This window comes from Zalophus californianus, chromosome 8 (assembly GCF_009762305.2).
Source record: "Zalophus californianus isolate mZalCal1 chromosome 8, mZalCal1.pri.v2, whole genome shotgun sequence".
In the NCBI taxonomy this organism is placed as follows: Eukaryota; Metazoa; Chordata; class Mammalia; order Carnivora; family Otariidae; genus Zalophus; species Zalophus californianus.
In genome coordinates, this window is record NC_045602.1 from 92,295,482 (window position 1) to 92,308,685 (window position 13,204).

The following is a 13,204-nucleotide window of genomic DNA, read 5'->3' on the forward strand; positions in this document are numbered from 1 at the left end:
GCTATGTTTCGTATCGCACGCCCATTGTGCGAGGGTCGTTTTAAACTACTTAGCGCTCCCCCCCTCCACTGATCCCGGCCGATAAGATATAGTTCTGTCCGAATACATAAAAAGGATGTCGGGGAGCCGGGCGCTTTCGGAGGCTTTTCTGCGCTTCTTGTGTCTTTCACACACACCGCCCCCCCCCCGCCCGCCTCAGCCCCCTCCCCCAGCCGGGCTCCAAGCTCCCTAGCTCACAGATCGTCCTCCGCCCGCTTTCCCCAACTCTTAAGTATTGTAGGGTGCGGCGTTTCTTTTTTCCTCCCTCTCTCTCTTTTTCTTCCTTTTCCCCCGCGCCGTCCGCGCGTCGGTTTAAGCAACCCTGATCTGTGAATAAACAAAGTCAGTAAACAACCGAAAAAAACATTCTAGATCCGAATTCCAGGAGGGTAAACTTTCCATGCCACGTCACACTTCAGCAAATTTACACAGATATTATATTGCCTCCCCCTCCTTTATTATTCTTTTTTTTTTTTTTTTTGCTAGGATCCCATTGTACTTAACTGAATTTTATAACGCTGATCGATATCTTGGTAAAATATTCATTTTTAAACTAGCGGGCAGTGAAATCTTTGCTTTGTGTGCTAAAGTCAACAGTCGCTCGGTTTGAGCTCAAATAAATGCGGAGATGCCTCGGCTCTGAGCAGTCGGCCGCCTCCCTCCGCGCGCTGGACGCTCTGCCGCCCGCCCGCCGCACCGCAGGTAGGGAGCGCGCCCACTCTGGGGCCATAACCAGGTCCCCTGGGCAGCGTCCGCCCCCCATTCCGGTCAGCGCGCCTCCCCTCCCCCAGCCAGTCCCTTTCCGTTCGAAGGGCTCCAACGCGAGGGGTTGGAAGGTAGGGAGTGGAGAAGCTAAGTCAGTGAAGAAACTTGGAGTTTGGGAGGTGGCCTTTTTTTCGGGGATTTCTGCGAATGCACGGTGTGGGTGGATAAGGGAGCGAAGAGTTGCAAACAGACTCAGTCTGGATTCTGAGCATAGTTTGGTGGGGCCCCGAAGCTACGGGAAGCCAGGTTCCTGCAGCGCCTCTGGGCTGGAGATTCGATCCGACGGCCTCGCGTTTCCTAAGGACAGTGAAAGGGTGGGGGTGGGGGAAACGCCCTTGTCCTCAGAGTCTGGGGTGGGTGCCGCGGAAAACGGCGTGCTGGTACCGGGTGGCTGCGGGGGCAGAGGCCCGAGAGTGGCGAAGCCGTCCCCCCAATCCCTGCGCGTACGGGTTCTAGTCTGGTCTAGGCTTTTGCCCCAAATCCCTAAATCGGGCAGTAGTGGGGGTCGACGCCATGAGGCCATCAGGGGAGGGACAAGGCCTTCCCAAGAAAGGAGTAAACTTTCGTTCTCGCTGCAAGAAGCGGCGGGTGCCCTTTACGCACAGGCGCGCACCGCTGCAGACAGGTTCGGGAGCCTCGGGTGTTACAAGCGGGACCCCGGGTGGGGGGCAGGCGGAGACAGAAATAAGCCACTAGGCCTTTTATCCTCATTTTCCCAGAAGCTGGCCCGGCGCAGGGGCGCGCTGCGGTGCGGGAGGACGGGAGTTTGGAGGGCAGAACAGAACCAATCGCATCTTTCTGCGCCGGCGGAAAGACGCCGGCTCGGAAAGCTAGAAGTTCCAAAGCTACCAGTTGAAACTGCAGGAACTCCGGGTTTCCAGGACAGGGTATAGGATACTGAAAAGGTGTCTTTCCTCTGGGGTCTACCAGATGTCGCCTGAAATTTGCATTTCCTCTAGGGTGTTTGTTTTAAAGGGCTAGACATCCGGCCTTGTTTGAAGCCCGCGCAGACTTCTAGGTATTTCGCCAAGCAGGGAGACAAGCGCTCTTCCCGTCTGCCCCAGAATCACCAGATCCCGAACACAAAAGGGCAGAAATAGGTCCCTGTGATTGTCAGGGTCAGTTATGTGGGTACTTCTGTGTGGAGAGCACGGGTCCCCCTCCCCGCCTTCCCTGGCGCCCCGGGCCGCTCACCTTTGTCCCCCTCACCCTTGGCGGGCTGGGGAGAGAACCCGCCGCGCTCCAAAGCCACGGTTCCTGCTCGTGGCTGGTTGTCTTCCCTAAACAAGATGGAACGCCTGCAGGACATACAACTAGGCTAATCGTTTTTGAATAATTAATGCCTCCCCGTTCCTCTGGTAATGCGCGGCCTCGGATCCGTCAATTACTTGTCATTAGACGAGTGTCGCCCCACGGCCTTCCCTCGGGCCTTTGATGGCGCCCGGTCACCCAGCCCAGCCCACTCACGGCCGAATGAAAAGGTGCCCGGCCTTTGAGAGCCGGGTGCGGAGTAGCAGCGGCCCTCAATTCAGTGCGAGTTTTGAAAGAAAGACCGTCGCTGAAGAGATGTAATCTTCCAAATGGCCAATTTAAACGCCTGATCTTTATCGCCTGCCTTCTCCCGGCTTTATAAAGAAAAGCAGGTCCTCAGTGCTTTGGGGGCCTTTTAACGTGGGGGTGGGGCGGGGAGAAGCGACAGATGAGGCTTAATAGGGCATAGGGCAGGTGTTTGTTCAAGAAGGTACCTGGAGGTACCTCCGGGTGACTGGTTTTCTCAGGGGCAGCGCATTCTCCTAAGCGTCCGGGCCTGGAGGTACCGCTGGCTCTGAAGGCGGGGTGCGCGGAGACAAGTCTTAACGGAATGTATAAATGTATAAACCAGAACCGTCCAGAGGAAGCGGCAGGGCCTTTTCTGTCTGTGAACCGTCACCCTGCCAGAGGCGATAGGACAGGGAATATTCTCAGAGTCCCCTACCCACCATGGGCCTGGACATTGCAGGGCAGTCGGTGCCCACCAATGGCCACAGACTTGTAGGCACCAAGTCCTGACCCACAAAAGAGGCCCCAGGACACCCACACACACCTTAGAGACTCCAACCCCAATTTGCTGTCCCTGCTGTATCAGAAGAGCAAGATTTGAGACCCCAAATGCCTTTGCTGGGCTAGGGACACTGTGGAGACCAGCCTTGGCCACAGCACCATGGCAAGCCAAGAGGCGATGGAATGAAATTAAAACAAAAACACAAACACAAGAAAAAACTTCCAACGTTTGTGACTTGATTTTCCTTACATTTCTGCTGCTTCCTCCTCCCCCTCAAAAGTTCTTCTTAAAGCAATATCTGTGAATATCTGAGGCTCTCAGAGCCTTACAGGCTTTACCCTTTGAGCAAAACCAATGTGCTGTATCTGTGCCGCTCTCAGCTTTACAGAGTTCAGATCACAAGTTTCTCATACCCTCTACCCCCAGGACTGGTTTTCCTCTGAGAAGAGGAGAAAAGAAAACATGAGGGATGGAGAAAAAAAAACATCATGAGGAGAGTGGGAGAAACTTTAAAAAGAAATGGATGGAGAAAGGGTCACTGGAACATGCTTGTGTGCCTGCTTGCCCCCAGAGGGCCCCGGGCTGAGCCTTAGGCCTTCAGCTTCAGACTCACATCCCTTCTATGGCATGCCATAACAATTGGGAGCTTTTGAAAAACTCTTTTTTGATGAGATTCACCAGGTATGGGCAGGACGTTGCAGGCACCTCTAGAGACAAGCCAACAAAAATTGCACAGAATAGATGCTCATCCCCAATGGAGCTCTGCGGGGTCCCCACCTCCAGGGGGCTTCTTCTCCCTTTGACAAAACTCCCAGGGAGCGCCCTACCCTGGAGCTCTCCAGGGGTTGCCTCAGAAGCCTAAATCCTGGGGCATCTTCCCCATTCTGTTCACAGCCTTCCTGCCCACTCTCTTATCCTTTTTCTCCTTTCTTCTTTAAAACAATCATGTGTGTCCCCCCTCACCCCCTCCCGCCATTGTATTTGTTGATGACCTAACACGCTCACACCAAAAGCCACACACAGAAAACCAACAACGTGGGATGGGAGGAGAGACCAATTATGATTGAGGCTAACAAGCGGGGAACACCCAAGTTGAGGCCGGCTGTCTCCTGGGAGACTGATGGAGGCTTATTTTACAAGCTGTCATTCCATCGTGGTCCCTATTGCCAGATTGGAGGTGATTCTTATTCTCCCCTCCCCTCAGCCCCTGCACCCATGGGGCTCATTCCAGATTCTTTGTATCCCCTGCAGAAGAAGCGGCCACCAGAGTCCCTCTCCTGCCCAGGTAGAACAAGGGTGTTTTACAAGCACATCCTCCCAATAGTTTTCTTATTTTTCACATCAGTGGCTGTTCCTCAGAGCTCTGAGCTCACTGCCAGCAAGACGTGAACTGGTCACACATGCCCCCATCCTCCTCACCAGGTTCCCATTAAAATGCTTTGAGGACTTACTCTTTACATTTCTCCCTTCTTCCTCTTCCTCTTCCCCTTCCTCTTCTTCCCCTCCTCCTCCTCCTCATCTTCCTCCTCCCCTTCCTCCTCCTCCTTCCTCTTCCTCTTCCTCTTCTTCTCCTCCTCCTCCTCATCTTCCTCCTCCCCTTCCTCCTCCTCCTTCTTCTTCCTCTTCTCCTCCTCCTCCTTCTTTTCCTCCTCCTTTTCTTATCTCTCCGCCCCCACCCACCAAAGGAGGGGGGGTATTTTATTGTCAGATAACACAACTGATAGCTGAATTGCTAAAAGAAGCAACACAAATTAAGTTGTTTTCATTCATGCAAAACTAGAGGTCTCACGTTCTCATTGGAGTAAGGGCTTTGGGTTTACTCCCTTCTTGAAGCTAATTAGAGGCAGTAACATTCCCTCTGATGTCAGGACAACATGCCGCGATATCATATTTATTTAACTTTAACGTATCAAATTAACTGAGAGGGAAAATTTCAGCATCACCAACATGTGTGAGGAAGAAATCCTGGAGTATTTCTTGCCATTAGAACTTCAGAGTGAGAAATTGTTTGCTGTGGTTCAGTTCTCCTTGAAGAAAGGATTCTGCTTCTGCTTGCTTCAGTGGTTGAGAACTAGACTTCCTGCATAGGTAAATCAGCTTTTCTATTGTTTCATTCATCTGAAAAGAATAAAACCACAGGGTTCAAGAATAAGCAGGGATGTTTTTGGACCAGGGTTGGTAATGACCCCAGCAAATCAAAACAGGACTGTGTGCGTGTGAATTTTGACTTGTTATTTCATTAGAAAGATGATCTCAATTCATTATCCCTTTTTTCCTCACAATGCAGACATATTTATATAATGAATTTTATTGGAAATTTTTTGCTCACTTAAAAAAGAACACACACTGCTAATTTGAAGACATGGTTGTTAAAAGCACATTACTCGGAAATGGACACATAATACTGAGAAGTGTTTGGAGGAGAAGGCTTGAGAGGAGTTAAGGCATGACATGGGTGGCTGGAGAACTGGAAAGGGCAGAGAATGATTATACGTCATTTTCCGTGAAGGAATAGGGTGATGTGTCAGCCAGGGCAGAACCTGGGTCATAGGGAGTTCTGTATGGAAGCCAGAGGCATCTTTAGCAAAGAAATCAGGTGTCAACATGTGGACTCCTTGGTAAAAACATACAACCCTCTGCTCAAGCTCTCTACTTGCTTTGTCTTCTAAAACCCTATCTAAGAAATTTAAAATGAAAAAGACCAATCCATTATATATTTTTCATTTAGCCTGCAACTCTGAATTATGTTAAACTGAGCCGTTCACACACAGAAAGGAGTTGTAACTTCAACTGCTTATTAGCTGAGAAAATTCACCCTCTGCAGAAAAGCGAGTCAACTTCTTGGCAAAACTTGTGCCCTTTGTCCTACCTTCTTGGTGTTTCTCAGCTCCTGCCACCCACCACACATCCCTCCCTCACTTTTCTTTATCACAATTGTATTCACTTCGGCCACCAATGAGTAGGGTCCCCCCGTGCCAGACACAGTGCAAGGTGGCTTCATGAACATGACCTCATTTAAGCTTCCCCAGGCCCCACCGGTAGATGCCAGAATTTATGGGTAATGGACCTGGGGCAGAGAGAAGTTAGGGAACCTGTTCCTATTTCAGAGCTCAGCATTGAACTCAAGTCTTGCAACTGTATGTTCTTTCAACTTCTAGTGGCCTCCTCTGACCCTGGGCACAGACTTCTCTGATTCCAACGTAGTAGGAAAACTGCTTTCTTCAGAATACAGTGAGCTGCTGTTGGTAGAGAGGAAGGCTGAAATGTTAGGAGAAAGCTGGAAAGAAACAGGAAGCTCTCCAGAAGAATGAGGCGTGGGTCCTCCTTGCTAGGATGGCAGAGACCCCACCTGCTGTCCTACAAAAGATTAGGATGCATTATATCTGGGATCAGGCTAGATTCTTATTTTCTCTTTCAGAGCAACCCAGTATTCCTATGTGACCACGGTTTCTCAAAGTTGGCCAGAGAGGTTCAATCAGGACTGCACCCCATGGAAGCTGTAGGGGCTCTGACTGGCTAATGCTGGAGGGAAGGAGACAGGAAAGGAATCGGCAGCTAGGTGGCTCTTACATGGTGTGAATAGAAAGAGAACATGCCAAGGAAGAGAAAACAAGGTCAGGGGCAGAAACAGTGACCTGACATGGGCTTAAACAATGCACATAGCCAAGTTATTTCTTAAGATGTAGCTGCCAGTGATATTCCTTACTGGGGATTCTGGAGCAGGGGCCAGGAATGTTCTGAGAGACTCTTGCCTCTGACCTCCCCCTGACCCACACCTGGTGGCCTGACCGCACAGGTGACAGCACAGCTGGAATGCACGCACCACCCACAGCTGGGCTTCAGCACTGCCCTCTCCCCTGCCCCAGCTGCAAGAACAGCAAGGCCCCAGCCCCCACAGCTTGCCTCCCCTTCACATATATACAAATGCAGATCGGGATAAACACCGGCCTCAGAGGTTTGCCCCTGAATAGGATATTGGCCCAGGAGGACTGGCCTGCTTCCGTCACAGAGGGAGGATAGGATGTGGCCCAGCATTCAGTAGACCTGCCATCTGAGAGAAGAGAGTGTTCACGTCGCAGCTGCCCGTGGGCCCATGGGTGTGCAGGAACCGGTGGCTGACACCTGCTTGAGCTAGGCCCTGGGGATCCAGTGTGGAATGAGGAGGGCCCTCCTGAAAACGGGCTTGGAGTGGAGGCCTCCTTTTTCCTTTTCAGCTTAATGGAAGATGAGTTCTCTGGGTTTCCAGGGTTTTTAATGGTGTGGGGTTTCCTGCAGACTTAGCATCTTCCATTTTGGGATTTGTGGGGAAGCTCTGGGCAACTGGATTCTAAGGCTAGTACCACACACAATGATGTCTAGGGCATGGGAATAAACGACTCTTGGAAGTGCATGCAGTTCTAGATTAAACCATATTTCCACTCCAAACTGGATACTTTCGGTATTAGGTTGAGGTGGGGAGAATGCATCCAGAGTGACAGTCACCCAGTCAGGTTGAGCGCGGAGCCTCCTAAAGACTGACGGAAAGGGGCGAATGCAATCTTCTGGTTGTTTATGGGGGCAAGCAGGGGGCAGACATCCAATCTATAATTTGCCCACCCTCCTTTTAATGACCACTTCCCTCCCACCAACAGTTTGCCAATTAAAGGCCAATCTCTCTTGATTTCTTTGTTTTAAAAGGACATTTCGATTCACCCAGCCAAACAATTAAATCCCCCTCTCGCCTCTCCCTTCCCAGAGCTTGTGAACAAGATGCTTCCCTATCTCTTGCCAGCATCGAGCAGTGGGAAGGAGCTGATCTCAGGTGTTAACCTGCAGTTATCAGAATGCCAGACTCATTTAGGCAGCTCAACTCTGGAACCCAAGGCGATCCCTTCATTGATTGTGAAAAGCGCTGTTTAGATTTTGTCCTTGCTCAGTAAACAACTAAAAGTAACTGCGGGATTTCTTCCTTACATTCAGCTGAATCCCTCTCTCTTTCTCTCTCTGTCTCATACACAGTCGCGTGCGCGCGCACGCATACTCCCACACACAGAGGCCACATACACTCCTCCCCTCCATCAGACTCCTGTTAATCAGGAAGGGATAGTCAGACCACTGTCCCTTTATAACAAACACCCTCAGCTAACTTCCCTCCCCACCCCCAGTGTCTGGGTCTTTCAGGGTGGTAGGGCTACACCTTCCTCCAAGAACTCACATCTCTCCCAAAGGACATAGCCTCCCAAATTCCTAAATCTGTAGGGAAAGCTCTTGAGAAAGGGTTGTGCCTTTGGGTCCTTTATGCTGCCCCCTCTGAAAGTCCCCACCTGGCTAAAATATTTGCCAGGGACTTGCTTGGGCTATTCCTCCTTGGCTTCCCTTCCCCCACCCCTGTGCTGCCTGAGATCCGGGATGTCTTTGATAAGCTTGTTGCAGCTTAGACCCAGCTGAACAAAGTTGGGGGTGAGGGGCTGATTCCCTGTCTGCAATGCTGCACTGGGCAGCAGGGTCCTGGACGCAGATCTCTTGGGTGGGGGGGAAGGCAAATTAAATTGGCAAACTCACTCTGATGATCAAACTTTTAAGGTTCTTAGCAAGATCCCCTTTTGTTCCTCATTTACTAGTAGCAAAAGAGAAAGATGCTTCCTATTGTCCACAATTTGCAATTCTCTGAATAGACCATTTGTTTTAATTAGGTCCCCTTCATTTAGCTCTATCTGTTGGAACAGGTTTGCTCTGAAGTGATTGTGTTGAACATGCGCACTCTGCCATCTATTTGTGTAAAATAAATAGACATAATTGTCAGTCATCACAATATAAAAGATTAGTGCAAATCCTAAACAATGATCATTTAAAATTCAATAATTCTTAGAAAAAGGAATCAAATGATAAATAAAGCCCAGTTTCCCTGAAGGTGTTAGATATAGCTTGCAATAAGTGTGTTTTTCAAAATTAAGGAACTTTCTCTTCCAAATCGGTCCTATTTCAAATGGAATTCTTTTTTGTTTGTTTAAATGCCTTTCACATGAAAAAATCATTTCAAATTAGATCACTTCAGCTTCACATACAGTTCTTCAATATCAGCCAGCCTCGAGCAGAAAGCTTTTTTAAAAGGCTTGCAGATCTAATTCCTGGTTCTAATCTTCCCAAAATGCCAAAACTCTAATACCTTTTATTATTTTTAAGTCTCTAACCTTGTCCATGAGCTCTCCAATTTTAGAAAAATAATAATAAAAAAACGAAAACAGATATTGTAGTGTGTAAATTCTTAGGACTTCAGATAAAGGTATATTTCACAGTATCGAGTGTTCCACATTAAGCACATTAAGCAAATATTTTTTTAATGAGGGATAGTTTTTGCAAATAATTGCTATTTTATTATATAAGATACAAAGCAATTACGTATGCCATTTCTTTGAACCCCTTCCCTTTTCCTAGTACAGTTTTGTGAAGGAGAATAAAATGCACTTGGGGTTTTGATGTATTTATTATGCGCCAAGCCATCTGCATATTTGATGAGGCTCAACTATTTCTCTGCACCATGTACAGTCTATGCTGTGTCGTGAAGAAACGGAAGAATAACAGAGTGACGTGACCACTTGTGTTAGGTCTTGGGTCTTGGGCGTAGCTGTTCACAGGCAGCTCACAGCATTCTAGCTTCATTGTTATTGATAGTGCTATTTTGTTAAATACCAGCTTGTCTATGACTAAAGCTAATTGCCCAATTTCACTTCATATTTGTCTCTAAATTTTATGCTTAATAAAATAGCTCGGTGATGCTAATTAAATCTCTCTTTTCAAAGACGATTTCTTTGTATTTCTCAAGGTTTGTCTTTCTAGCTATGAAATTTATACTGAAAATATTTCTGTGGGTAGCAAATAGATTGCTCATTTTTGGATTAAGACCGTGAATAAAATATATTTTTAAATGTCTCCGGGTAAAAATGGAATAGATTCTATGTAAAAGAGGAATTTGTTCTATTTACCTCTTTCCTTTGTGCAATGTTTGTGCAGATCCCTGCACACCTGGGGAGTAGCTTAGATATTTTGTAATAGTTCGCCATCTCTGGAGCCCAGGAAAAGCCATGCTAAGTTTTGAAAAATAATTCAGGAGAAGCTCGCAGATATTGAGACGCAGAGTGTAACCTACCACGGCTCTCTGAAACAAGCGACATTCTGTTTGGTGGAAGGGGCGAAAAAACACGACCTAACAGTGTTTACATGTGTATTCAGCCATGAAATTGAATATTATCAAAGTTGAAAAATGCAAATCAAATTAAAACCGGGAAAATTGTCTTTGGAATTACAGCGGCCTGGAGCTCCCAAGTGTTTGCTTAAATTGAAGCGTTTAGAAAATGAAAAACCCTAAATTGCTCCCTCCGTCCCCCCCCACGCCCCCGCCATATGAAATTTATTCTTTAATTCTCCTAGAAATGCATTGAGGTTCAGGTATCAATCGTTCGTCCTAGGCATCAAGATCACGTTGGAATAGAACTTCTTCTTAAAAATTAATTGTCTCCTTTTACTTAGTGTTACTAAAATCGGGCGTGTTTCAGAAACCGAGCGGCACCCGCTTTCCTCAATTCCGAAATGAGCGAGTGACGCGGGAACCCTGTGCCGCTGCTCGGCGGAAGCCAAACAAGCCGCACGCTCCTGGCGCGGGTCCGGGAGGGTAGCGAGCGGCGGTGCTGGGGGCCCCTGCTGCACCCCCGGGTCAGCGCCGCGCGGGCGGCCAGGCCACTAGGTCCGCGGAGCAGCCGGCCAAGCCCCGGAAACCTCCTCCCGCTTCGGGCACGCTTTCCCACGTCTGGGAAGCCTGCAACAGGGAAACGTGGCTCTTTGCTTCGCCCCCTCTGTGTGCTCACTTCGTTAACGCAGGACTTCCCAGGGTCTTGGTGGAGGAGGCAGAAAAGGAGAAGTGTCAAAAATCTATTTTTTTAGAAGAGAAAGAGAGAGATCTAAGAAGCAATAGGCGGCGGGGTGGGGAGACGGGGGTGGGTCATTCTTGCCTTTTTCCAAGTTCTAAAGCGCAGGGAACAAACCCTATGTGGCCAACCCACCAGATGGGGCCAATCCCACCCCAAGTTGCCTGCAAATTTTATTCCTCTCCCGCCCCTCCCCCATCTCCCTGTAGCCTGGGAGGAAACCAGCGCTCCCGCCACTCTCCAGCAGGTGCCAAGGGCGGCCACGTTCGGAGAGAGCCCACAGGGCCCGCGTAGCGTGGCAGGACGTGCAGGTGGAACCGCCGGCGGCGCTCTGCGTGGACCTGGCCTGGAGTCAAGGGTGGCAGCGGGACCCAGCTGGGGTGGGAGCAGGACCCAGGCAGCCAAGCCCAGCCCCGTTAATTGGGACTGTGGGGAGGCTGGGGATGCCAGCAACAACTAGGATGTGCTGGTGAGGCCTTGGAAAAACTTTCCTCTCATTCGGTGACCCTAAGGATGTTCAATGCGCCCCGCAGTTGGAACACCCAAGCGTGATCAGGCCGGGGATGGCCAAGGGCCGTCTGACTTTTTGTCCCCTGGGGAGGGGAGACAACTGGTGGCCCCCGCGGCACTCCGTCCTCCCTCTGGGCTTCCTCCTCAATCCTTGTAGATTTGAGGGGCAGACCTTGTTCCAGAAACGCAGTTAAGTCCAGTCCCAGGAACCCTGATAGGGGCGAGGTGGGGAGTAGTGGATGCCAATTTTTATTTGAAACTTGCCACTTTATTTCCTTTCCAGGAACCCCTGGATCAAGACTAGCTCAACTATGGCTGAGTAAACAACCCATGTTCCCCAGAGTTTTAAACCTACCCATAAATTGTGGTCCTGTTTTGGAGATTCAGGATCCTATTTCCAAGGAGAGTTGTGGGGGGCTGTTTATGTTTGTTATTTTCAAAACCAAGCAAAGGAAAGAGCAGCCAAGTAAAATGAAATATTTTTATTTGCCTCCAACGTTGTCAGTGATTTGCCCCCAGGGATCCACAATTTTCCCAAGCCTGTTAACGGGTGACAATGAATGAGTGCCTCCTGTAATTTAATTTTCCTGTCACACTAAATAGAGCTACATTGTAAACCTTAGATCTACTCTTACTGATAGGATCGGCTTGTTTTGCCATTTGCACCATAAAGACCCCCAAAAGGGACACTGTATTGTGACCTCTACTCTTGAATTATTCAAGAACTTAATGACATTTTCCATTTTAAAAAGGGAACTAATTGCCATGGATGTAAAGCATGTGACCTTCTCTGGGTGCCCAGTATGAGAATGTAACCATCTGTATGTGCATACAGAAGCTGCAGAAAGCAGGCAAAAATAGAAGAAAGATGTAAACATAAATGAGCTCCAAATGGACATGGAATTAACCACATTATTTAATTCTACCTCAAGCCATGACATAGTTTAACAGAAAGTTCTCTTACCTTACCTAAATCTTTGTAAAATCTCACACCAACTCAGGCCTGTTTTTTGGGCATGGCGTGACTTTTTAGCTAAGACAGTAACATTTGAATTTGTGAAATCTAGTATGTCTTCATTAATGGGAAACTACTTTGTGTGATGTCAAACAAAATATCTAATAATCTGCTCCCCTTCGCCCCCCCAGCCTTTCTTAATTTCATTATTATTATTTTTTTTATTCAATAGGAAAAAGAAACTCACAACTGTAAAGAAATTGCACCTCAGTATTTGCTATTTGAATCAGGCTTAAGTTTCCAGGAAAGCCGGCATTGAAATACTTCAGGACCAGGATTCTCACTCTTCAAATTCCTTGAAAATGGATGCTTCTCTTTCCTCAAAGTCAAAAGACTCCAGTGTATTTCCTACTGTCCTTTCACTCTTTTCCTAACTCCTAGAGGAAAGCAAAAAGAGAGAAAATGTTCTTTGGCTTCATAATTTCACAATCAGTGTGCAAAGATGCTTTGATGCTTTTCCTGATCTATCTAGTAAGTCCACAGCCAATGTTAACCGTTTTAAAAGGGTGAGTAAATTGGGAAGTAAAACACATTCCCTGGGCCGGGCTGCAAATACTTCTTTTGAACTTTAAAGTGATGCTTTCAACAAGGAATCATCATTTGGGTAGAGAACAGACAGTTCCTTTTTAATAAATACAGCCTGGCTTCATTGAGAACTAAGTAACTTCTCTCTGTGAGGCTTTGTCTCTATTTTGTAGAATTTGTGGAAAAGAAAATAAAGTACATTTGAACACCTAACTCGATTCTAATGGATCCCCCATTATATCAACCTATTTGACACCATTGTTGCCATTGCAGCCTGGAGTCATGTGCAAAACAGAGAGTCCGACACTCCATCTGTGGAAGAATATTATTTTAAAGGAGTTTGTCATAAAGCTGTTATTACGTTGTGTAACAAAACAACTGCTTTCATATTTCTTCAAAAGAAACTTG

At 47.9% G+C, this 13,204-nt stretch overlaps 1 long non-coding RNA gene across 1 annotated transcript in view; it reads left to right on the top strand.

Moving 5' to 3' along the window:
• Positions 1-611: 611 nt before the first annotated feature.
• LOC118357266 overlaps positions 612-13,204 on the top strand; it is a 32,413-nt gene continuing 19,820 nt past the window's right edge. Inside the window, exon 1 of the long non-coding RNA XR_004820251.1 lies at positions 612-741. This is a non-coding gene — a long non-coding RNA (uncharacterized LOC118357266). The remainder of the gene's footprint in view (positions 742-13,204) is intronic.